Genomic DNA, 25,876 nt, shown 5'->3' with positions numbered 1-25,876 from the left:
CTGGTTCTGTCAGTATCTGGGCTCTGTCCTGGGACAGGAGGTAAAAGACAGGCTCGTTCCCTATTCTGGGAACTCTGCCTGGGAGTTCCTGTTGTTTAGCTCCATCAGATCTGAATGAACCACACATAGTACAATCAGTAATTCCACCTCTCCACCTCCCACAGGTTAGACCCTTAGTGTTTATCTAGGTAGGAAACAGGCGAAGCAAGGAGCGGACCCACTGAAGCCAGATCTGCTGGCCTCCAAAGTAGAAATAATTCCAAGGGAATTAGTCATAATATTGTGTTCCTATGCTGTGTGACATGGGGAGATCAACTTCATCTTCTCACCCCAAATAGGAGGCCCACGACAGACCAAAGCACGGGGACCATCGAAGTCCAGCTTGGTGAGCCAATGAGTCTCGTTGGGCTTATTTACAGGAATATGGGTGAGAGGTTACTCAAAGGAGCAGCAGTGACTCAAGGACAGCTGCCTCACCAAAGCCCACCCCAGCATGGGTGACAGACAGGTCACATCAAGCTGGGAACCAGCACTGCACAGCCTGTAGGCAGCTGGGCAGGTTGAAGAGGGTCCTTTCCAACTGGAGATGGGCTGCTTTCCGTTTCTTCCAGTCCTGAGATCAGTCTGTTTGTTCTTGTGTGTGTTTGTTTTTCCAGACAGGGTTTCTCTGTGTAGCCCTGGTAGTCCTGGAACTTGCTGTGTAGACCAGGCTGGCCTCAAACTCAGAGCTCTGCCTGCCTCTGCCTCCGGGATGCTGGAACTAATGCGTGTGCCGCGAGCACCTGGTTTCTTAGAGTGTCTTCTGCAGCTTTTCTCCTTTCAGCCACTTCTTTGCATTTCAGCTTGTCTGAGAGTCTTTTTGGAAGCTCTGCTCCTCTAGTCTCAGAGGGAATCCCATGCATGGCAAGGTGGGGCCTGGTGAATCTGGTGAGTTTCAGAGACTTCCTGAAGCTATTTCTAGTTGTTCACTTTCCTGCTTGAGGGTGGAATGTTCCAATTTTGAAAGAAACTGCATCCTGATAATGGTAAACTGTCCTAGCAGGGTTATGTGACTCTGTTTTATTGGCGACCCGAAGATTCTAGTGCGAGAAATGGATTGGTTTTATTTTTGAGATAGTCTCACTGAATAGCCCAGGCTGGCCGCAAACTCACAGAAGCCCAACTGTCTTACCTTGTCAGTGCTGGGATTGAAGGCACACGCCACTATGCCCCCTCCAAGAAGTAGTTTGGTCCTGTTTGTTTGTTTGTTACTTTTGATACAGGGTCTGACACTGTAACCTGGAGTTAGATATCCTAGGCCTCTTGGTCTCCGCAGTGCTGGGACTCCAGGTGGGAGGCACCATGCGAGGCCATACACAGTTCTTAAGTTGGACTTTTCACTTCTCTTTGCTTCTCACCACCTCGAACTCACCATGTAATATAAGAAGACCTTACCTTTCTGATCTTTTCATCTCTTGAATGCTGGGATTATCTGTGTGCACCACCACATTCAGTTTATGAAGCATTGGGTGTCATGCAGCCTGTGCATTCCACACGTTCTCCCAAGTGACTGACATGCCTAGAGCCTGGCCTTGAACACTTACGAAATATTTTTAAACCTGAAAATTATTCTGCTTCATGCTTTCAACCACCCCTGTAAGAAGTACTAGGGGAACTCATCAGATCTGAGAAGCATGTGCGACTGACATCGACACACCTACTTTTATATCTGAGGAAAGTCAGCGTAGAGAGCACAAGCAGAGGGGTTGCTTCCCATCCTGGCTGTGATTGGAAGAGGTTCAAGGTACACGTGTTTTAGGTCACTCTTCCCACACACCCTGGCCTTGGACACCTTTTGCTCTGGAAATCTGGGGGTAGAGGCTCCATTCAGCAGTGGGACAGAGAGGTGCTGTGGGAGAGTGTGCCCAATCATAATAGCCCCAGCAGTTGGTATTTCCACAGTGCCAACAAGGAATCACCCCATCCATTCAGCCCTCTTCAGTCAAAGCAAACACAGGGAGTGCCCGGGCCCCACGTTACAGAGCAGGAAACACACTGGGGAAATTGATTGTCCTGTGGTTTAAGAAACTCAACAACGTGAAAGGTCATCACGGTCCTTTGGTTGAATTGGAGAAGAAGAAGAAAAAATAGCAATTGGGGATTGGAGAGATGGCTCAGTAGTTAAGAGTGAGTGCTGTCCTTGCAGAGGACCTCAGTCCTCCAGCCTCTGTGTTCATCTCCATAGACACACACACGGACACGCGATACCAAAAAACCAAAGCTTATAAAGAAAATACAGAATAGGAAAAGAGTTTATATCAGGGTGTGTGTGTGTGTGTGTGTGTGTGTGTGTGTGTGTGTGTGTGTGTCTTATAATACCATTATCGTAATCAACTTAGGACTTGCTAAAATGAAGACTCTTTGACCCACATATGCCTGTGTCATGTTTGGGTCTAACAAAGAGAGAACTCAAACATGGAAGCTTTATTATAATGGATGACCTTGCAAAAGGTCACAGATCTGCTTCCTGATTTAGAGTTAAATCTAGGCACTTAGAGACGTGCGCTTCCCCCCTCCTCTCCCACTTAACTTCCGTCTCTTCGGGTCCTCTTTAGCATGCAGTGTAAATACCACCCCATTACTCCCCCTTTGGTATAACCCAGATATTTTGTCTCTTAGAAACCACAGCATTTCTGTATTCCTGGAAATGTAGAAAGAAACAATAGCATTAGAAAACAATGGATGGCGGTCTAGAAATGATCTTACCTCAGACTTCCAAATACCCGCTAGCAGTGTCAGGACAGGAGGGAGACTTGCTGGACTCTTTAATACATTTACTGGGTAAATAGTAAACGCTTGCAGTTCCTGACTTAATCAGAATGAAGTTCATTAGGATTAAGAGCTGTGCCCTTTGGTCCTATTTGCATTAAGCAAGCTTCTAATTTCATTTAATTTCACTCACGGCTCTGAAGGGAATTATAGGCTGTAAGGCAGGCCAAGAAGGGGGCAGGGGAAATTAGCAAAGATATTCACCAGGGCAGAGAAAGGGGAAAGGAAGCTGTGGGTTACAATTGAGCAGAAGGGATTGATGCTTTCCTATCATCCCAAGACTAGGACGGCCATTTTACTTCTTGTTTTTAACTTCTAACTGTGTCAGCCTCTCTCCCCGGGGTTTGAAAACATGTTATCAGGTCATCGAAACATCTCCGACTTGTACGTGCATGAGCTGGTGAAGGTGCATTCTATTTGACTTGGGAACTAAAGATTTTAAGGCTTTTTTTTTTTTTTTTTTAAATAGCAGGACTTGACTGAAAGCCACGAGGAGAGATTGTTATCTCTAGAGAGATGCTAACTTGGTTTCAGGGTAAGTTTAACACAGTTGGGGAATGTGTGCACTGGCAGAGCGCTCACCTAATATGCCCAAGGTCCTGGGCCCTGGCTTCAATCCTCAACTGAGGGAGGCTGGTAGAAAAGTTTCTGTAGATATTGTTTATGTCTTGGAACGTTAACTCCATCGGTATGGTAGTATTATTTATTAAATATCTGGCATTTTAATATGTAAAAAAGTGACTCCGTATCTTTCTTCAGTTTTGTTTTAGTTCATTTGGAGAAATCGAGTGTAACATCACTACATCTCACCCCCATTTGCCGCTGCAGACTGCAACTGGACAGAGAAAAATAGTAAGAGTCCTTAACCAGAAGTACCCGCCCAAGGTCATTTGGTTTTTTTTTTTTTTTTTTTTTTTTTTTTTCGGATGTACGCCGGCTAGAAGAAATCTGGGCATCTCGGTGGGAATGTGGGTAAATGATGTCATTGCACAGAATTAGGACCAGACTGAGGAAATGGAGCCAGATCCTGCAGGGGGTAGCACTGAATCCAGGAATTGGGTATGAAAGCCTCCGATTGCTCTTGAGAGCATGAAAAGCATTAACTGGGAAGCCAACCCATTTCTAGGACTTGGCTGAGAAGATAATGGCATTGCTGAGCGGAGGTGCGGGCTGGGAGCCGACGTTCTGACACTAAAATACTGAGCTGTAGCAGACGCTGGGAACGAGGAGCAAGACTCCCACAGGAGACTTGGTGTGACTGTGGAGCGATGTCATCTGTGGGGCTGTAATCAGTAGGAGCAAAGCTGCACGTTGAGCACGTTTTCTCCTGGATCTCATCCTTGGCGACGGATCCAGACCGCAGCCTCCAAGATCTGTTACAGAAATAAACAGCTGGGAGACAACAACCAAAACAGCAACACTGGTAGAGCGGGCGGGAGCCAAAGCTCCGCCCCTGCTAACCTCTGACCAATCAGAAGCCTGTTGCCGGGGTTCTGTGTTGGGCAGCCTGACGTTCCCATGGAGACCAAAGAACATTACACACTAAACACTGGCGGCGTTGACGTCTATGCGTTTTATCCATGGAGACGACAGAGCAAACGTCATCCCTCCCTCCTCCTCGCCTCCCCGCCCTCCCTGTGCGCCAGGGGCGGAGGAGCGTCGCCATCACGTGCTGCCATCTGGGCGGGAGGCCTGGTGGGCGGGGCCTGTTGTCATGACTGCCGAGGCTGCTGTTGTTGTTTGGAGCTGTAATTAGAAAGTGCTGAGGCGGCAGTGGAGCCAGAACAGATTCTGGAACAGTGTCTACCGCCCCCGGGCCAGCGAGGGTTCCCCAGCCCTGGGAAAGCCAGGACACCCCCTAGGCTGTCCCAGCACGCCTCAGCCTCAGGTCCTGAGCCAAGATCTGTCTGTGAGCCCGGGACTCCAGACTGAAGCCAAACCTAGACCACTCCCTCCACCCTCAGTGGGCCATAACTGTCTGGGTGACCTCCCTAACCACTTCTCCTCAGACAGTAGACCACAGAACAGCCACTAACCAAGCTACCTTGCCCAGGAGGCTAAAATCAAACCCAGCTTAGAGAAGTCCCACTGTTGGAATCAACCCCAGAGTCAAGAAAAATCAGGAGAGGGAAAGTTTAAATTTTGCCTTTCATATAGCAGAATTCGAGGCATACATTCCGTGGAACTTTTGTTGAAGATCTGGGGGGGGGGGGGGGTTGGGGATTTGGCTCAGTGGTAGAGCGCTTGCCTAGCAAGCGCAAGGCCGTGGGTTCGGTCCCCAGCTCCAAAAAAAAGAAAAAAAAGAAAAAGAAAAAAAAAAGATCTGGGGGAAGGGATGCCTAAATGACCTTACTTGAAGGGAAAGGACACTCACAAGTTCCTGAGAACTGGGATTTGCAAAGTTGAGAAAGTCCTGAAAATTTTAGGTAAACAACTGAAGCTTTATTCTGTGTTAATTCTTGAGACAAGCCGGCCAAACATGAAGAATTTTTGTGCTTTTGCTCTTTTTTTCCTCCTTGGCCCAGCTCTGGAAACAGTTGCAGAAAGATTGAAGAAGCAAAGAAACAGAGTGAAGGGTTGAGCCAACCACCTTAAGGCAACCCCTAAACAGAATGCAAGTTGTGGGTGATAAGCCGTGGCTGAGGCACTCAATATTTTACATAGTCACAATCTAGATTTAAATTGTGCCCTATGGGGGTGGGGAGTCAAAAGAGAGATTACTCACTGGAATTCAAAACAATCGTGGTAGGGCAAGGGGTGCGCTGCTGTAATCCCAGCATGTAAATGGAGCAGGCGCATTTCCAGCCCCAACGATCCCTGGCAATACAGCAAGACTCAAGCTCAAAACAACATCCAAAATGCAAGCAGATGGGTGAGTATAGTAGAGTGTGCTTTAGAGGCTGAAGACATAAAGAAGGAGTTCGTGCAAAGAAATGGCGTTTGGAAATGGCCTGGGTATTCTTCCCTTCCTCCTTCAACACACATCCCATCGCCTTTTCCGTCTTTGGCCAATCAGCGCCTCGGGGTTTCCTGTTACTCCACAATAGCCCTTCACTGGGCGTCCAATAGACATTTAGCACCTATCCACAAAGGGAGCCCATCCCCCATCTTCACCATGCAGTGGATGGTGCTTCCTCCCAGCTTCTTTTTTTTTTTTTTTTTTTTTTTTTTTGGTTGTTTTTTTCGGAGCTGGGGACCGAACCCAGGGCCTTGCGCTTCCTAGGTAAGCGCTCTACCACTGAGCTAAATCCCCAACCCCCCTCCCAGCTTCTTGCTCCAGCCTCGACCCGCCTATTTCTCACTTCCTTGGCACCCTTCTCTAAACAGCTCTCCTCCCCTTCCCTTCCTACTCTATTGCCTCTCTCCAGGTCTCTACCCATCAACCAACACTCTTTAAACTCTTGTCCTATATACCCGTCTCCAAGAATAAAAAGAAAAAAAAAAAAGAAAAAAAATAGGGCTCTGCTTTAATTCGCCAAGGCGGCATTTGAAGCCTTGTCCCGTTCCAAACAAAGGACAAGTATAGTAAATGGGACAATATTTGCACTTACACCCCCAGGTAATATTAAGGTACAGCCAGGTGAGAGCTGTTCCTTATAGGAGTCTGGGTAAGGCAGCAACTGCCCACTCTGACGTTCTCAGGGATGTGGCGGCCATTTCTACTTTATCCAACCAGGAATCAGGCTAGACCTCCCTGAGCACCCAGAACACAGGCAGAGGCAAGAAAGAACTGCAAGTTCAGGACTGTGGAAAAGCCTGGCTTGTAGATAGATGAGATTGAGTCACTTCTAGGCTTTGTGTTTTGTTCCACGGGAGGAGCAGCAGATGAGATTCCCCTGTAGGCAACAGAAATCCCACCTTGCAATCATTATTATCCCAAGAAAATCATGGCTAGGTTAGAATAACAGTTTCCAGAATGATTCTCTCTCCAAAGCTCTCCTCTAATTCTTCATGCCGATCAAGGACTTGGCAAGGCCAGGACAAAGAGTCAGGAGAGAAGATATAGCTAGTATTTTCCATGTGATAGGATAGTGTATCCTCCTGTTGTCACATTGTATCCCTCTAACACCTCTGAGAAGGAGACCCTTTCTTTGACAATGAAAGAAACTGAGGTTCCGGTAGTTAAACAGCATGCCAAGGATGCAATATTTGCAAAGAATCAGGCTTCCTGGCTAGATGTTCATTTTCGGATCCTTTGCCCATCCCCCACCCTCACCATGCAGTAGAAGAAGGCACTTCCTCCCAGATCATTCATTCTGTATGTGTTCCTCTCCACCGGGAAGTTCTAATCACTTACCCAAACTTACTAAAATGAAAAGGGGGTGGCGGGTGGGGTGGGCGTTTGCAGATCGTTTGTGAGATTTGCTAGACTATCTGGAAAAGGTGCTGACATCAGGAAGTAAGAAGGAGGATCCATCCTTGCCTCTTGGGACTAACCTGCATTTCCTCCTTGGCTCAGGATCCAAGAAAGCAAAGAGAGACATGCCCCAAAGCACACAGCAGAAAGGCTTGGGCGGTTTGAGGAGTCTGACCTGCTCTGGGCTAGGGAGGGCACTACCCCAGTTCAGAGCTACCCCGAGCACTGTACTCTCATTTATCTGAAGCTGTCATTTAGGACTGGCCCCTCCTTCTTCTCACCGTGCCTGACCCTGCAGAGAAGCACGTCCAGCACAGATGCCTCCCAACCTCAGATGACTTTAGGGATTCGAATGTTCTTGAAGTATTCTCTCTTGACAAGCTGTATTTGTTAAGTGGGTCTGGTGAGAAGGATATTTCCTAGTGATCCAGGACTTGGAGGAGGAGAAGACCCTTCTCCCTCCCCGTCTTGGCAAGCATCTCCTTGAACAAGGCATGTAGCTGGCAATAAGCACAGACAAGCTGCAGGGTTTCTTGCTGGGCAGGAATGCCCAAGGGCCACACCTTCTTCAGCCCTCAGAGCCCTTCTCATGTCTGGACCTGTGATGGGGGTGGCGGTACCAGGGGTGGGTTGTCCGGTGTCTGGCTCCAACAACCGGTTTACTGTGATGATTCTATTTGTGTTCCCAGTGTTCTGTTTGACTTGGTAGCGGGGTGGAGGGGGCGGGGGAGGTGAGGGAGAGCAGCAGGTTCACTCCAGTTTGTACTGGGTGGTTCCTGCAGCCACACCCAGGCATTAAAGCAGGTCCAGGCACTGGCGTTGGGGATACCTTTCCTGGGGGCCCTCGTGTGCAAAAGCAAGGTGTGGGAAGTATTTCCTTTTGCTGGGTTAACTAGGCGTGGCTGCCATTTCACCTATTCCTGTATTACTAACTAACATCACTAAGATTCAGGCCAAAGGGCAGACCTATCAGATTCATGACACTCTGAGATCCGGGATTAGGGAATGGGTGGTCAAATCCAACTGGGCTAGATTAGCCTATATTATTACCCAGAGGCACCCTAGTCCTTGCTTCTAAAAATAACAAAAAACCAAAACCAACCAACCAAACAAACAAAAACCCCAAAGCCAAAAACAAACAACAACAAAAAATTCCACATAGAGACACATGTGATTGAACAGTGGGAAGGAAGGAGACTGAGGCAGGAGGATTACCACAAGTTCAAGACCAGCCTGGGCTACATCAGACAATGTCTCAAAAGAGCAAAATAGAAAAATTAAGTAATTAAGTAATTAAAGTCAAATAAAACAAAAATCTACCATCTGATCTTTGTACTCTGTTTGGGGGAACAGTAGTTCCCCCCCCCCAAGAAGTGTGGGGTTTGCATATATTCCTTTCAGACAAGGTAATGGCATTCAAAGAGAGCAAACCTTCAAGGTCAGTTAGACTGTGGATTTCCCTCCTTCTTTCCGAGTGGTTCTGTCGAGAATGGAAATCTCTGGCCTATGGGGAAACAACAGCTAGTCCTTATATTACCATATTCCAGGCAACTGTTCCTTTGTTTGCTGCTGTTGCTAGCTGTTTGAGTATTCGATTTTAAAGACAGGGTTTCTAACCCAGGCTGGCCCTGGACTCATTGTGTAGCCAAAAATGTTGAAGTCTTGCTTTGTCTCCCAAGTGTATCTAAGTGTATCCCAAATATTCCAGACATGGACCACTATTCCCAACAACCAGGCAGGACTCTAAACATGTTTGTAGAAATTCACTTATACCCCACAACAACCTAAAGAGGTGAGTAGCTGAATGCTGTTATCATCATCATGTGATATAGATGAAAAATGTAAAACAGAGAAGTCAAGCAAACTGCCAACTACTACATGCTTCTATGTGACCACAGCAGTCTTGGACAGAGGGCGTTTGGTCCAGGATCCATAGCTTACTGGCATCGTTACAGCAAGGCCATATTGTACTAGGGTAGCTACACTGATCCAGCCATTATTTCCCCACTCCATCATGCCCACAAGTCATTTCCCAGGCTCCTAGGTCAATTTTGGAAAGAGCCTCTTGCTGTGAGCCCTGGAGTAGCCTTACTGAAATGCCAGCATTTCCTGACTGAAGGTGCCAGTCCTGGTTACCAGGTAAACAGAAGGACCTTCGGGAGGGCATCGGCTTAAGCGAGCTTCTCACCTGTGTCACAGACAGGAACCAAGCCAACACAATGACACTCAGGCCTGTCATGAATGAACATTTTGCCTACGAGGTAGGTGTGTAACTCCCAGGGGTTCCTTGACACGCTAGGGACTGGCAGAGCCAGGTTGGTGGTGTCTGGTGTAACCCAGCATGTTGAGCTGGCAAGACAGCAAAGGGCCCTTCCCTGAAGAAAGTAGCCTCAACTCAGACACCTGGGTGATGAAACCACTTCCTTTCCAAAAGCGTCTGGCAGGGTTACAGGCTCTGTTCCTGAGGTCACTCCCTACCCGGATGCGATAATCTGTGTCGTGGGCTTGAGACAGTTAGAATCTTCTCCTCAAAGAGAGATGACGGAGGGTAGGTAATTACCTCACCTTCTTTAACCAAGCCCGTGGAGTCCTTAAGGTGTTTGATGTAGATTCAGACACTTAACTCCCAAGTAATCTATGAGGTATGTTAGCCTATAATCCCATCAGACTGGGGAAGAAGTAGAGACTTGAGAATATAACTCTCCCGAGTCAGTACAAGCAAGGGCGAAGTCCAAACTCACTTTGACTTCCTGGAGTATGCTCCACTTCCCTCAGAGTCCAGGAAGATGATGTGGAACCAAGGGAGAGTCTGTCAGCATGGCTATACTGACTTGAGGATTCAAGGCCTCAAAGTCTAGTTGTCTGGGGATCCTTGGGACCCATGCCTACAGAACACCATCTGACAGGCACCCAGACTCCGAGTGGCCACTTTAGAAGTTCATGGGTTGGGGTAGCTCCGGTAACTCCACAGACTGCTATAAGTCTCAGAATGGCCAGGAGCTTGACTGACCCAACAGAATGGAAAAGGTTGGAGACAGAAATCAGGTATAATAAGCAGGCGATCTTTGGGCATTTGTCTGGACTTCTCATCCATCTGGGATTCAATTCTGTTCTATTGCTGGACAAGCACCTTTCAAGACTTCTTTATTACCCATTCTTTCCCTGTTCCCCATCGTGATCAAGTCTTACTATATATCTCTGGCTATACTGAAACTTCTTGTGTGGACCAGGCTGGCTTTTAACTCACCGAAATCCTCCTGCCTCATTCTCCTTTCTATTTCTTATCTTAGACTTCTTTCTCCTCTGCCCTGTTCCTCACCCCCTAGGGTTCAAATCCTAGCTCAAAGGATCAGAGATGTAACATCCCACTACCACAGTACTCGTGCCTGATGTCTATGGAGTACCCACCTCTATATCCATTAACACCAAAAAGAAGGCACTATGGTATAATGGTTAGTGCTGTCAAGTTGGCAGAATCTGGCACCACTCTGAAGCAGGAATGTGTGGGAGATTATCTTGACTGTGTTAATTAATGTAGGAAGACTCAGTTTGATTGTGGGTGAGACCATCCATTAGGTTCTTTAAAGAAGCAGAGGACAATGAATACATTACTTATAAACAGTTAATTTTCCAAATTTTCATTACTTTGTGCCTAGTTACCTCATTTATTGGATTAGAAGGTCTATATATCTTAATCTCTTTCTTGTTACTATGATTTAAAAAAAAAATCAACTCTGACCAAAGCAACTTAAGGAAGGAATGGTCAATTTTGGCTCATAGTTCAAGGTTATAGTCTTCAAAGTAGGAGACGTTAGGAAAGCAGGAGTTTAAGACAGCTGATGAATTACATTTCATCTCCAATAAGAACCGGAGAGTTGGCTCAGTGGTTAAGAGCACCGGCTACTCTTCCAGAGGACCTGGGTTCAATTCCCAGCACCTACATGGACAGCTAATGGCTGTCCAGTTGCAGGGAATCCGACATTTTACCTATAATCAGGAAGCAGCAGGCAATGAATGTAGGTATTCATCTAGTTTTCTCTCTTTTGGTTCAGTCTGGAACCACAAGCATAAGCAGTGGTCTCACCCACAACTAAAGGAGTCCTCCTACATTAATGAGCGCAATCAAGCTAATCTCCCACAGATTCCTGCTTCAGAGTGGTTCTAGATTCTGTCACGTTGGCAACACTAACCATTACACCATAGTGCCTTCTTTTGGGGGGTTAATAGATATAGAGGTGGGGGCGCAAGGACTCCACAAAGATCGGGTACTAATACACTGGTGGTGGGTTGTCATACCTTTGGTTCTTTCTCGATTATGGTAAGATGAGCTGTCACCTAGTGGACTAGTGTTCACAGTCACTGTGCTGTGTCCTGTCTTCACCTCTTCAGTTTTCCTTTCCACGGAGACCAAGCAACAATCACTCTTAGAACTGGACAACTGGACAGTAGGCTCATCCGATTAGGTGGGGGATGGGGGGGGCTTGAGAAATTCCTCAAGGCCAGTTTCCCTGAAAATTTTAATATGTCAATTGGGGGGAGGTGGCCAAAGCCGTTCATTTATTTTTTTTTTTTTTCCTTTTCTTTTTTTTCGGAGCTGGGGACCGAACCCAGGGCCTTGCGCTTGCTAGGCAAGCGCTCTACCACTGAGCTAAATCCCCGACCCCAAAGCCGTTCATTTATAACAGCTGCTGAGAAATCATGTCAACACCTTGGGATAGATTCTCTCCGTTGGGTACAGAGGTTAGGTTGAAAGTCATGAAACCTAAAATAATTATTGGGCAACAGCGTGGTAGGGGATTACAGGCACAAGATAAACAACCTTTTAAAAAAAATCCACATGCCTTGGCTGGCTTCGCGCTAACTACCCTCACCTCCTTTTCTTAGCCCATCGTCTCAGCCTGATGGCTGAGCCCATCTTCATAGATTTAACTGCCCTTCCTTGTAACATAAGGGCAGTTCAAACCCACATGTGTACTAAATATAAGTTGATGATGAGCTAGTCTGGGATAGAAAGTGATCAACATCACGGGCTGAGTTCCTGCCACAAAGGAGGGTCAAGGTGAAAGGCTGTTTTATCTCAAATCTGAACAGAGGAGTGGATTTCCTGTGAAGTCAGATGAGGAAAAGAAGAAGAAAAAAAAAAAAGCGGTTTGACTCCATTGCATGAAGTAATTTACAGCGGGTCCTGCCCTGTCGGAGAACTTCAAACAACTAAGCGGCATGTTTGTGGTTTGCTTGTGTTATCCGATTCTGGGGTTCACACATGTTGCTTTCAGTTCACGGCTACAGTTTCCAGTCCTCTGGGCTCTTACGTTATGGTTTCACTGTGGTCATATACATCTCTCCGCTGTTCTAGTGGAACAGCCACCAGCAGGGATACCCCCACAAGCAGACCAATGGGGACGGGCACAGCTCTGTATCAGTTGGTGGATTCTGCTCACTTCACAGGTTGAGAAGTACAAGTGATCTAGGGTCACGTGGGTGGGAAGGTGCAGAGCCTGGCATCTCATGTGACTGCTACAACCTAGGGCTCTTTTGCCAAATTACAAGGTACCATATATACCATATACTTTCTTCTTTCTATACCCTCTGTGTGCTACGATTTGCCCCTTTTCTGCTGGATACCTACCTCGGATATTATTTGCAATTTGCCTATCCCTTGCACACACTCAGGTGTGAACACAAGTGTACACACACACACACACAAATTTCACTGTTTTGCTGCTCCAACCATTCCAGCATAGAATAGTCAGTCCATCACCCTTCTGAAAAAAAGAGGTTATTTTTTTGAGGCAAGGTCTCAAGTGCCCCCAGGCTGATCTCAAACTTACCATATAGCTAACTATGGCCTTAAATTCCTGACTCTTTTTGCTCTACCTCCAAAGTTCTAGGACTATAGTCTTATGGCACCATGCCTGGCAAAAACCACTCTGAATTTTGTCTGGACCACTGACCTTGAACCGTATTGGGCATCGTCTTGTACGGTGGGCTCTACTGTATAGACTGCCTTCTAACAAGCAACAAGCCCTAGCAGTCAAGGGAGTTCTGCGTTCCTCTTTGTGTCCCTCTAGCCTCAGCCTAGAATCATGCACACAGTAAGTGCTAATTAAGAGTCTGATTGGGGCAGGACAGATGGCTCAGCAATCAAGAGCATTTGCTTTAGGGTTAGAGTTAGGTCTAGGATTAGGGTTAGAGTTAGGGTGAGGGGTTAGGACTAGAGTTAGGGTTAGGGCTAGGGCTAGAGTTAGGTGTAGAGTTAGGGTTAGGGATTAGGGCTATATAAGCCTAATGTTAGAGTTAAAGAGGGGGTTAGGGTTTGCTGCTCTTACTGAGGACTCAAGTTCACCTTCTAGAACTCATCTAGAGCAGTTTACAACTAGCTGTACTTCTAGCTCCAGGGATCAGATGCCCTCTCTCAGCCGCCAATGTCATGCCATGTGTTTCGTGCACACGCGAATACTCAGACTCATACACTTACACATAACAGAAGTAAATAAATAAATTTGTGAAAAAAACTTAAATAAATGAATGAATGAAATTAAATAAATAAATAAACTCTTGAGATATATGCCAAACATGGACTCCACACGGGCCATTTTCAGCCAGCAGGATTCATTCTTAACACAGGTACCCTGTCTTGGAACCCTTTTTTTTTTTTTTTTTTTTTGGTTCTTTTTTTCGGAGCTGGGGACTGAACCCAGGGCCTTGCGCTTCCTAGGTAAGCGCTCTACCACTGAGCTAAATCCCCAGCCCCTTTGGAACCCTTTTGATAATGTCTTCTCAACCAATAGGTGACCAATCCAAGGGATGGAAGAATGATGTGTGCTACCTGTTACCTGAGAGGTCTGTGCTCCAGTCTCTTTTATTGCTGTGATAACATAGTCTGACAGCAAGCAGCTTGTTTAGGAAAATTCATTGAACACTTCTAGCCCATCACCGAGGGAACCGCAGTCAGGAACCTGGAGGCAAGAAGCAAAGAGAAATGTGACTGCCCATTGAATCATACCCAAGTAGCTTCATTTTACAGCCCAGGAACACATGTACAGGAAGTGGCGTTGCTCACAGTGAGCTGGACCCTCTGGAAATCAATTAACAAACAAGCGAGACCCCATCCCCACCCCCGAGACAGCCCCAGAAGCCAATCTGATTTAGCCAGTTCTTGGACTGAGGCTCTCCTGTCTGATGAGTCTAGGCTGTGTGTCCAGTTGACAGTTAAAGCTAAGAAGGACAGTTGGGCAAATTATCCCAGCACCTCCATGCCTGTGTTCCCTTGTGAGCAGAAGTCTTCTTAGAAGGGTTAGGCTAGAACTCTAGACAGTCCTGGAAATGGGATAGCTACCGTCCCCATCAGTACGTTCTAGATCTTTGTGGGAAATGATTCCAGCATCTCAGAAACAGAGAGGGAGAGATGGTCACATGTCTGATGGTTGTAGAATGGAAAATTGCTGCCTGAGAGGATGAAAACAACAGCCTCCCTACCTCCCCCTCTTCTTCCCCCACCCCCGCCCCCACCTTCAATGGACTGCTGTTTGCTGGGTTTTAGGTTTTGTTTTATATTTGCTTGTGGCCAACTCGGAACCCCCATGGTGTCTCCCTTTGGAACCCTAAGAACAGTTGTGGCAGGGGCCCCCGCTTTTCCTTTCTTTATTAAGAAAAGGAAACAGGAAATTGAATGTAAAAACCCTCCAACGGTTAGAGTCGCACCGAAGTTGTGAATGTAGCCACACCCCCGCCAGGAAATGAAAGTACAGTTCTCACAGTAATGTTCCTCGCCTTTCATGGCCCACTTGGTGTTTTTCAGATTTGAGTTAGATAGTTGAGATGAAAGGGCTGACCTTTGGCAGGAGGGCTAACACTGGGCAATTGTGGACTGGAGCACAGATTCGATACTCTATAAAAAGAGAAGGGCTTTTCATCTGCTCTATGTCAACAGGGTTCTTTCAGATGTCACTTATTGGAGGGAAGAGGGTACACACACATTCTGACCCATCAATGTGTTTGTTTTGGCTCCTGTAGTGTGTTTTTAAATTACCCGGCGTTTAAAAACAGAGATTGCATGCATGTGCATGCAAAGGCTTGGAGTCTGGATGCACGCACGGGCCTTTATGAGGGAAAAACAGCTGCCTGGCAGCCATGTGGTGTCGGAGGGGAGGCTAATACAGGAATCTACTCTATTCCTTTATGCGATCTGCCTGGAGTCAGGGGTGTTTGCGATATCGGGCAGACAGAAAGCTTCCATCCACCAGGATGGAGGTTGAAGCCCTTGACACCTGAGTCTGTATACTCTATACTTTGTTTCGAGTTATCCTTTTCTCTATGGTTCCTCTGATTCCAAGTCATTAGTCCTCTACCTTAAAGACAACTATGAACATGTTTTCCCTGCCTGAGCATAACAAAAACGATGGCATTTTCTTTGTTGTTGTTGTTGTTGTTTAGATTTTGTCTGTCTGTCTGTCTATCTATCGTGTGTGCATGTTGTACATGTGAAGATCAGAGGACAGCTTGCAATGATTGGTTCTCTCCTTACACTATGTGAATCCATACACTATGTAAACTCAGGATGCCAGGCTTGAAGACCGTGAGCCCTAATGTTGGCCCTTGTTTGGTTCTTTACCTTTTTTTTTTAGTTTCTTTTATCTTATTTTACGTGTATAGTGTTTAGCCTACGTGTACACACACACACACACACACACACACACAGACACAGACACACAAACACACATCCCACATGTGTGCTTGGTGTCTATAGTTGTCAGAAGACGGTTTTGAATCTCCTAGAAGTAGAGTTACAGATCATTGTGAATCTCCATGTGATGTGGGTGATGGGAATCGAACCTGGGTCTTCTGCAAAAATAACAAATGCTCTTAGCCACTGAGCCATCTCTCTGGAGACTCATTTGGCTATGTTGATAACAGTTTAGCCATGTAGCCCTGGTTGACCTTGAACTCTCCATCCTCCCGGGTGCTGGGATTGTGTGCATTTGCCACCATGTTTGGCTGTATCAGACCTCTTTTCCACTTCTTCTGCAACTGGACTCCTGTTCTCTTTCAGGAAACCACTCACTTTCTTCTTAGTCTTCTTGGTCTCTACATTACATCGAGGTGACTCTATGGATCAACTCCCCAGTAGATGTACAACCAAGGTATGACCAATCAGAGCCTTGCTCAAATTTCCAACCATAGTGATTGGTTCAGATATGGGCACATGACTCTAGTGAGACCTTGTGTGGAGAGAGGAGATGGTGCAGTTCTTACACTGGCCTAGAATAGAGGAGGTGGTGCGTTTCTTGCGCTAGCATAGAACCTGGAGCATGGAACCCTAAAGCTGCCATCTGTCACCTAACAGGAGGAGGCTGAGAGTTACTTGTCTGGGAGACTTGCTGAGAGACAAGGACAGGCCCTGGATCTCCTCAATGTAGCCTGTCCGGGACTATTCAGTTCTATGAGGGACTTCTTAGAGAAACTAGGGTGCCCCTTTGTAAGTCTCCTACCTGAAGTCACCCTGTGAAGGAAATGTAGGTGGGGCAGGTAGACAGGACACACCTATGTACCTCTTAGACAACCCATTTAATTTCAACCAGGGCCTCTGGAGAGAAAAAGACCTCTACATTCTTTTTCCTTTCTTTTTTAATTATAAAATTCATTCCTATTTTAATTGCAATAATAAAAAAATCAAATCACACACACAAAAATGGTAAAGTCTCCCCTCTTTCCCCCTTCAAGCCACTCTCTAGAGGTAATAAAGTAACTATGGTTACTAATAATATTGTTTTAAAGATTACCACTTCTGCAAAAATAAAAACTTGGCACTTACACTTACCTACTGTGTTTTAGCACCATCCTAAGGACCTGTAGTTTCTCGTTTGGGCTTTGCTGTGGCTTGCATTGACTATTTGTGATCCACACAGAAAGAGCACACAGCGTAGAAAGGGTCAAGTTGCAACTCTAACAGAAATAAAGTTGCCTGACTTCAGAGCCCAGGTTCCTTCCGAGTCACTGGGTTCCAGCGGATGGTTAGATGTTTAGCTGAAGATGCTGGTTTACGCATATTTAACTAAACCACTGTGGGCTGGTGTTACACATTCTGTTCACAGTTATCTCTCATCTGACCATCGTCTTTGTCATCACCCCATACCACTTTCTAGATGAGACAGTCAAGCTCTTGAATGGCAAAGTGGTACATGCCTCAAGGAGGCAGAAACCGGGGAAGACTAAGAGTTAAATGCTAGCCTTAGCTATATAGCAAGTTGGAGGTTGGTCTGGACTACGTGAGTCTCTGTCAAGGTCTCCTACCTCCTCTTCAACCCCGGTCACTGAGGAAAAACAAAACCGAAAACAAACCTCAAGCTGATGTCTGAACATTGCAGACACAGGTGGCTTGCCGGGATGACAGCCCAGTAAGTTAGCCACCAAGCCATTGTAAGACATGTAGAAAATAGTAGCATCCTCAGAGGATGGAGAGACAGTGGGTGACATCAGCCTCAGGGTATTGCTAAACTTTAAACCCACTGGTTGTTGGTTGAGGGTACCTACCCTCACCTCTTCTGATCTATACAGGAGGGACTATGTGTCAGGTCCATTTTCATTTCTGGAGCCTAGTACGGCTTGCCTGACTCAGACTAAGTGCTCAAGGCACATTTACTGAGTGAACACATAAAGGGAATGCTTGTTGAATGTTCAAGGGCAGGGCCTTCAGAAGTGAGACTCATCCCAGTGCTGTATGGAGAGGCTGTGAAGTCTTTCGGGTGACACAGCTGACCTGGATTCATAGGCGTTCATCCCCAATGATGTCATGCTGACATTCATACACAGGATTTCCACATAGCCGCTCTCATCTGCCGTACAGGGCCTGAACCCACACCCTGCATACCACCAATAGTCAGGGTTTCTTTTGTTGTTCTATTTTGTTTTTATGTTTATGGGCTACTTCGAGGGCAGTACAGAGTGATGGTTACTGATTTGGGATCTGGAGCCAGACTGCCTTTGTCCAAATCCTAGCTCTGCCATTCACTAACTCTGTGGCGTTAGGCATGTACTGAACTTCGCAGCGGGTGCATTTGGCCGGCAGTGAAAGGGGGATAGTTACTTACTAGAAGGCTATGTAGTAAAGCCGTGAGGCTTGTGTGAGGTGATCGGCATTCAAACATTCAGAAGGCCAACAAGGATCCTAACCATAGGAGCTGAAAGACCCCAGCTTAGCAGCAGTAACGCCATTTTGCAAGGCTGTACTTAAGATGACTGGTTCAGGGAAAGGTTAGAACACTGAGTACACAGCGGCTGCCAAGCAAGATATGTTTGGTTGAAGGCCTGGCAACAGGACGACTTCGGTTGAGCACCTGACAATGAAAAAAAGCCCCAGGAGAGGTCCCACACCCTGGTGGGGGGCCGAGTCAGTCGTTATGTTCCAAGAAGGTAGCTAAGAAACTTGCCCCCGGGCTGAACCCTTGGGGGGCCGAGTCAGCCGTTATGTTTCTGGAAGGTAGCTAGGAAACTTGCCCCCGGGCTAAACCCTTGCCATATTAGAATCCACCAATTATATCCCTGTAACCATGCATCTGCTTCTGTATGCTTGCTTCTGCTCCCCAAAATCCTATAAAAGCCCATCCTTGGTTCCGTGGGGCGCGCCAGTCCCCCGAGTGACTGAAGCGCCCGCAGGTGCCTGTGCCTGTGTATCCCGACTATAAACCAAATCCTCTTGCTGATTGCATCCTGTGGTGTCTCGGTCTGGTCTTTGGAGTTGGAGGGTCTCCATCCCGAGGGAAAGTTCTCCCTGAGAGCTTTTCAGGAGCCCAGTTATTTGATCTTTTAAAAAAGGATCAGATCTCTGCCAGATCGCTGCCATCATGGACACAAGTCGCGTGCAGCCCACCAAGCTGGCTAGGGTAACCAAAGTGCTGGGCAGGACCGGTTTGCAGGGACAGTGCACGAAGGTGCGAGTGGAATTTATGGATGGCGAGTGGAATTTATGGATGACACCAGCCACTCTATCATCCGAAACGTCAAAGGCCCTGTTGGAGAGGGTGATGTGCTCACCCTGTTGGAGTCAGAAAGAGAAGCTCAGAGGCTGTGCTGACCTTGCTGCTGGGTCCTGGATATCCACTCCTTAGCCCACGGAATAACCTACAACTGTTAAATAAAGCATTTGTATTCATTACAAAAAAAAAAAGGATCAGATAGTAAGGTAGCTCACACCTTTAATCCCGGCACTTCAGAAGTAATGGCACTTGGATTCCGTGAGTTTGAGCTAGCCTGGTTTACATAGCAAATTTTAAGCCAGCTGAGGCTACATAGTAAACTGTTGTCTTTAAAAAAAAAAAAAAATCAAAATCAGATTGGTCAATGTGGAGGCTCATACCTTTTTATTTTCTTTTTCTTTTTTTCTTTTTTTCGGAGCTGGGGACGGAACCCAGGGCCTTGGCTTGCTAGTCAAGTGCTCTACCGCTGAGCTAAATCCCCAGCCCTGGAGGCTCATACCTTTAAAATCCCAGAACTTGGGAGTCTGAGGTCGGGTAATCAGGAGGTCAAGGCCAGTGTTGGCTACATAGTAAATTCGAAAACAACTACTTAAGACTCTCCCCCAACCAAAATAAACACACAAATTAAAAAGAAAATCTTTAAATGACAGCACAGGATCCTACACTGCTTTTTGCACACTGTTCCCCGCAAAGCCAGCGAACTGCTGATTTTGAAATAGCACACAGGTTGAGCACAGGATTTATTGTTTTAACTTGCTTTCCTCCCTGGATGGTGTTCCAATTCATGATTAGCTTCTTGGCAGTTAAAGCACATGCCTTTCTGGGTGATGGTAACATGGCCTAAAACACATAATCCTTTAATAACCCAGCCTTTCTGTGTCCCGAGTCCCTTCTCTGCCTTGTGGTCATCGTCCGTCTTAGGATCTTTCTCTCTTTCCCCTAAGTGGCCCAGCGTCATCTCATCTAAGGTGAGCTAGTCCAGCCCCTGCAGCTGTTGTAAAGCCGTTGACTAGGGTATCAGCCCTCTTCCGTCCTCTCTCCTGCAGGCTCCCAATCATACCGCTGCTCTTTTCTCCTCTCTGTCAAAGCAGGATAGCTGTCGAGATTCATAAGCCTCAAAAGGAACTGTTTAACATTTTGAAATTTTCCCCTAGATGCCAATTATAGGCCCACCTTCCCGTAGCTAGTTTACTCCTAGGATACTGTCGCTGTGGTCCTATCACAAGGCGTCTCTGAGTGTGAGAGCAAAGGTTTTAGGGTAATATTTATGTGTACATACACACACACATTGATGATATGCCATCACAAAATTCTTCCCAGGGCTGTATCGGAAGTTAAATTAAGTAATCTAAATTAAGTAATACATTTAAACCTGGTTTGGAGTTGAGTGTTTCCTCTGGTCTTATCTTGGCTTTCTTAGATGCATACATCTCAGATGTCCCTAGAATTGATGATGTCCATGACCTGTGGTTTGGTGTAACTGGGTCAAGCATTGGGTGCTCCACACTTTCTCCTGTGCCTCAGTCCCTGAGGCCAGCATCATTAGGGTGTGACCTGGGCAGAGATGGCAGCCAGCCCAGTGATGGAGCTATGACGTTCTTACCACCGTCACCTACCCACGTAGTGGGACTTCAACCCAACCTCACTCATGCTAGGCAAGTTCTACCACTGAGTTTCATCCCTGGTGCTCCCTCCCTTGACTTTTTATTTTGGGACAGTCCTGCTAAGCCACTCAGGTAGGCCTTAAGCTTGCAATTGTCCTCTTTCAGCTTCCCGAATCCTGGGCATCACAGACATGCACCACCAGGTCCCACTGGCTGTACGTTCTGATGCTCATGGTAGAGTCACGGCTGGCTAGGTAGATCATTGGTGGGGTTGGACTACGGCATGATGGGGTCCTGGCGCTCTCTGGGAAGGACAGTGAGATCCCGTGCAAGTTGTACACTCTACTCCATGAATTGGTTGGGAGGGGGCACAGAAAAGGCAGATAGGTTACACAGGCTGTCTTGCTTAGAACCGCACCTGTGTGACACAGCAATCGGCCAGCTCTGCTTTTGTTCCTCCGGTTAGGTTTTGGGGGCAGATAACTCAGGACGTATTATATATAGTCTCTATCAGATTACCCAGGACTTGGCCTTCTCTCTTCATGTACACTGACACTGCCTGAAAGTTCAGTCTCTAGCCTCTGGGACACAGAGGAAGCCTTCGTGCTGAAATGTGGCTTCTGCCTGGTGCAGTCACTCAATCAACAGATGCTTGCTGGGCAGCCTGTGCGGTAGGCTAATCGAGAACGCCTCCAGATGCCCATGGCCCAGGTGGGCTGCAGAGCAGTGAAGCACTCAGGCAAAAGGGGGACAAGCATGCCAGAGGAGAGCTCCTAGCCCAGGGCAGGGGGAGTTAAAACAACGCATTTGAGTCAGCATCAGAAGGAAAAATTGGGAATTTTCCAGGAAAAGAAGAAAAACATGATAGTTGACACCTTAATTCTATTATCTGGGATGCTGAGCAGAGGATGACAAGTTTGAAGCTAGCCTTGGCTACATTACACAACACACACAAATACCACTGACACCAGTAATAGGAAGGCATTTCAGACAGACAGAACAGTCCATACACACACACACACAGAAGATGAGAGAGTTGAGAACACTCAGCGTAAGGTGGTAAGGAGTGACATAGAGAGGGGTGGCTATAAAAATTAAGCCAGAGCCAAGTATGAGGGTATGCACACTTTAATCTCAGCACCCAGGAGGCAGAGGCAGGCAGAGCTCTGTGAGTTTGGAGCCAACTTGGTCTAAATAGCAAGCCCCGGGCTAGCCAAAGATATAGAGTGAGACACTGTCTCAAAAAAGAAGTCAGAGACTTAAGCTGCAGGCCTCAGAGCTCCATGTCTGATGTCAATGTACTAAGGCCTGGAGTAATGAGAAGCTGAGGCAGGAGTATTTTAAGTTTGAGGATAGTCTGGGTTATATAATGAAAGAGAGAGAGAGAGAGAGAGAGAGAGAGAGAGAGAGAGAGAGAGAGAGAGGGGCACAGAGACACAGAGGCAGACAGACACAGAGACAGATAGACACAGAAGCAGACAGAGACAAAGAAGAAGACACACAGAGAAAAACATACACACAGACACAGGGAGCTACTGAGCTTGACTAATGGGCAGGGGTAGATCAAAGGCATTAAATAGTCCACCAAGGTGAGATGCTACCTCCCAGCCTGGAAGACAGGGGAAAGGAGGGCACAAGTGACCAAATTCCACCCAAGTCCATTATTAATAAGCCACACAATGATTCATCTGCACCTTCCCCATTCCTGGCTTCATTTCCCCATCCGGCCTCTGTGACCCGTCTTTGATTCTGGTTCACTTCCCTTTCCTCCTTCTCTTAGGGGCTCCCTGCACTAGAACTCTCTCCAGGGCCGTCTCCTCTCTGCCTTTTGTAGCTAATTGCCAGCTTCTCCTGGCTGTCTTTGGAAGCTTCAGGTTTTTTTCTTTCCAAAAATCCCTTAGAAGCGCTTTGGCCAGTAGGAAGAGGAGGACCAACTCCTTTCAAAGGGTAGCTGAGAAAGAGTGCATCCGTCAAGTTATGACTTATGGGAACTCCATGGCCACAGCCGCTGCCAATGACGGGAACCAAATCAACAGCAGGAGCCCTGGCCCTGGGCCTCCCATTCTGGCAGCTCCCGCAGCCAACATTTGAACCTGCCAAGTCTGCATGCCCCTGGGCAATACCTTATGGGTTCTGTCATGCCACTCAGAACATACCCATGGAGATTATGTACGGGGAAACATGTGGCTTACTGAAAACGGTTGCCTCCTCGCCCTGCTAGAAACGGGGAACAGGACAGATGGGGAGAAGCTCCTCGAGCCCTGTCACTCTAGTTTTGTGTGAACGACACACAGTTTGAGAATCCTAGTACTTTCAAGGGTGTTCTGGTAAGAGTCTGTTGTATGTTCATCTGTCAAAACGTATATATCTAAAAATAAAAGATTCAATCTCAGAGAAAGTCCAAAGACAGTTCATCTATAGAACACGACTGAGTCAAGCGAGCGGGAATCTTTAAGAAGGTGGGCGTATTCCCAGCAGCTTAAGGGACGTTTTGACCTATAAGGAAAAACTCTCCAGGTGAGATTATCCCCATTGGTGTGGGCAAGGCAATTTTCTGTCACGGCCCATCTCTAAAACAGACCATCACGCTTGTTCATGCAGCAGCAGCTGTTAATGTCAGATAAAAAAAAAAAATCCTGTCATTCCAAAGCAGAGCCATTTGTGTATAATTCATGAACCCCTTAGGTTCCTTTAAAATGAAAAGAGTTGCCAGAATAGAAATTATTCTTATCACCATGCCAACAGCAGACCTACAAACATCAGCTCACAAAACACTCTGTCCTAAAGCTCAAAGCAGGACCCTCACATTTCTCCATCAGAAAGGGCTTTGCATTTCCTTCCAGAAAAAGCCTCCTTCCCTTACAAAGCCCTCACCGGATAGTACAGTCAAGCTGGCAGGAACACACACACACACACACACACACACACACACACACACACACACACACACACTCCTCCTCAGCACACAGCTCTCTTCTCGTCCCCCAAGAGCTGTGTGAGTGTGTGTGCGCGCGCGTGTGTGTGTGTATGTGTGTGTGTGTGTCTGAGCTGATGACATATTATGACAGCATGCGCAAGAGTGAGACTCAGCCTCAAAGCAATGCAGGTCACGGCAATAGGCTTTATATAACCCAGAGCTGCAGAGAGACCCAAAATAGCATCTTCCCTGCTGCTCAGTTAGTCTCCTCCATCAGCCAGGGATAAAATTAGAGCAGGCGCTGACGTGCACCTGCGTGTGCAGAGGGACTCCAGGGAGACAGAACAGACTCAACACTCTGCCATTAGCCGCGAGGGCTGCCAGATTTTTCAGACCCCAATCTGTCACCAGACGGAGCCGTGTGTGTATGTGTGTGCGTGTGGGTGTTCATTGGTGAGAATGTATGCCATGTAGCGACCTGCTCTGAGGACAGCGTGTCAAAAGACGGGCCTGGGAGCTACTGGCAAGGAGCTTGGCTGTGTGGGACTGTGCAGAAGACGTTTCGGGCTATTTGGAAGGAAGTCGGTTCCCATACCAGTCTCAAGTTTACCTTGCAGTTTCTTTTCACGGACCCACACACTTCTCTCTGAGCCACGGAGGGGGAAGGCTGGCCCCTTTGAAACCTCATTCTGCAAACAGATAAGCAAATGCAAAGTCTTACTGTGTTTTGTTTTGCTTTCGGCGGAACCCAATACATGGAGTCTGGAGGTTAAGAGACTGCCAAGAAGTCAAGCGGAAAGAGAAACAAGAACGGGAAAGGAAGCTTGGCTGTTCTGTGGGCTTTGGGGCTTTGACCTTGTCTGGAAGCCATAAACTCGGCTCGAGGGTGTGATGGGCAGAAATATCCAGCTAGAGCAGAAGAGCAGTAGCGTGATTTTTGCTGTCTGAGAGGGGGCAGGACAGAACCTTTGGCGCATAGATAGACAGACAGACAGACAGACAAATAGAGAAAGAGAGAGAGGCAGAGAGGCAGAGAGACAGAGACAGAAGGAGACAAAGGCAGAGACAGAGATAAAGATAGAGATATAGTTTGTTACTGCATCAGTGAATACCAACCAGGTACCACCTCCAGGGTAACATAGCTGACCCCAGAGACCAGAAAAATGGTACAGGCTAGACAGGGTGAGTTGGTGGTTGTTTATTTGTTGTCCTTTTGCTCTGTCTTGACTGCTAGGGTTTGAAACCCAGGCTTTGTACAAAGCAAGCATGCTCCACGGTGCTGGTCTATAGACACTCAAAGTCTGCTATTACACATTTATGGGGGGGGGCGACTTTCTATTTAACTATTGAACATGATTTCCTGGGCTGTGGCTAAAGCCATAATAAATTCTGGGTAAATTTTTGTGGAGCCCAGGAACAGAGTAGTATCAGCTTTCAGAATCAAAGCAACACACACACACATGATCAATAATATATACTATTCATTTTAGGCATGGTCTCCCTCTGTATAAACTTACTATGTAGACCAAAATGGGCTGGCACTCAAAGCTATGCCTGCCTCGGCTTCCCGAGGGCTGGGATTAAAGATGTGTCTCCATCACATCCGGTTGTCTTTTTTCTTTTTCTTTTTCTTTTTCTTTTTTTTAATTTTTCAAGGTGGCAGACTTACTATATAACATCAACTGATATCCGTGATCCTCCTGCCTCCGACTTTGCACTGCTGGGATTGCAGATGTGCACCACTCCACTTCGCTTACACAACTTTTTATAAGAGTCTCCTCTAAGTGTTTGCTTACAATTGTGTGTGTGTGTGTGTGTGTGTATGTGTGTGTATGTGTGTGTGTGTGTGTGTGTGTGTGTGTGTGTGTGTGTGTGTGTGTGTGTGTAGGTCAGAGGGCAACGATGGGAGTTGGTTCTCTTTCACCATATGGGATCTGAGAAGGAAACTCAGATCATCGGACTTGGTGGCAGGTGCCTATACACTGAGTCATCGGCTCCCATTTAGCAATAAAAACGACCTGATTAAACTACATAGTGACTTCCAGGCCACTCTGGCCTGGGATGTAGAATTAGACCCTGTGTCAAAAGACAGATCAGAGGTGAGGAGGGAAAACAGGGAGTGAGAGTGGGAGGAAGAGAGGGAGGGGAGGGGAGAGCAAAGGGGGGGGTGGGAAGAAAGAGCTCTGACCAGCCTCCCCAAAAATCTCCTCATTTT

At 46.9% G+C, this 25,876-nt stretch overlaps 1 long non-coding RNA gene and 1 pseudogene across 1 annotated transcript; one reads left to right on the top strand and one right to left on the bottom strand.

Moving 5' to 3' along the window:
- Positions 1-3,558: 3,558 nt before the first annotated feature.
- LOC120103578 (uncharacterized) lies at positions 3,559-24,467 on the bottom strand. Its single transcript, XR_005506105.2, has 3 exons — positions 24,272-24,467; positions 14,002-14,124; positions 3,559-4,181 (listed from the first exon to the last, which is right to left on the bottom strand). It is a non-coding gene; the product is annotated as an uncharacterized LOC120103578 (long non-coding RNA).
- Positions 18,057-20,828, top strand: LOC108351274 (40S ribosomal protein S28 pseudogene; annotated as a pseudogene).
- Positions 24,468-25,876: the final 1,409 nt, after the last annotated feature.

Source organism: Rattus norvegicus, chromosome 6 (assembly GCF_036323735.1).
Source record: "Rattus norvegicus strain BN/NHsdMcwi chromosome 6, GRCr8, whole genome shotgun sequence".
In the NCBI taxonomy this organism is placed as follows: domain Eukaryota; kingdom Metazoa; phylum Chordata; class Mammalia; order Rodentia; family Muridae; genus Rattus; species Rattus norvegicus.
The sequence above is the reverse complement of the archived record's forward strand: the minus strand, read 5'-3'. Positions and strand labels throughout refer to the sequence as shown.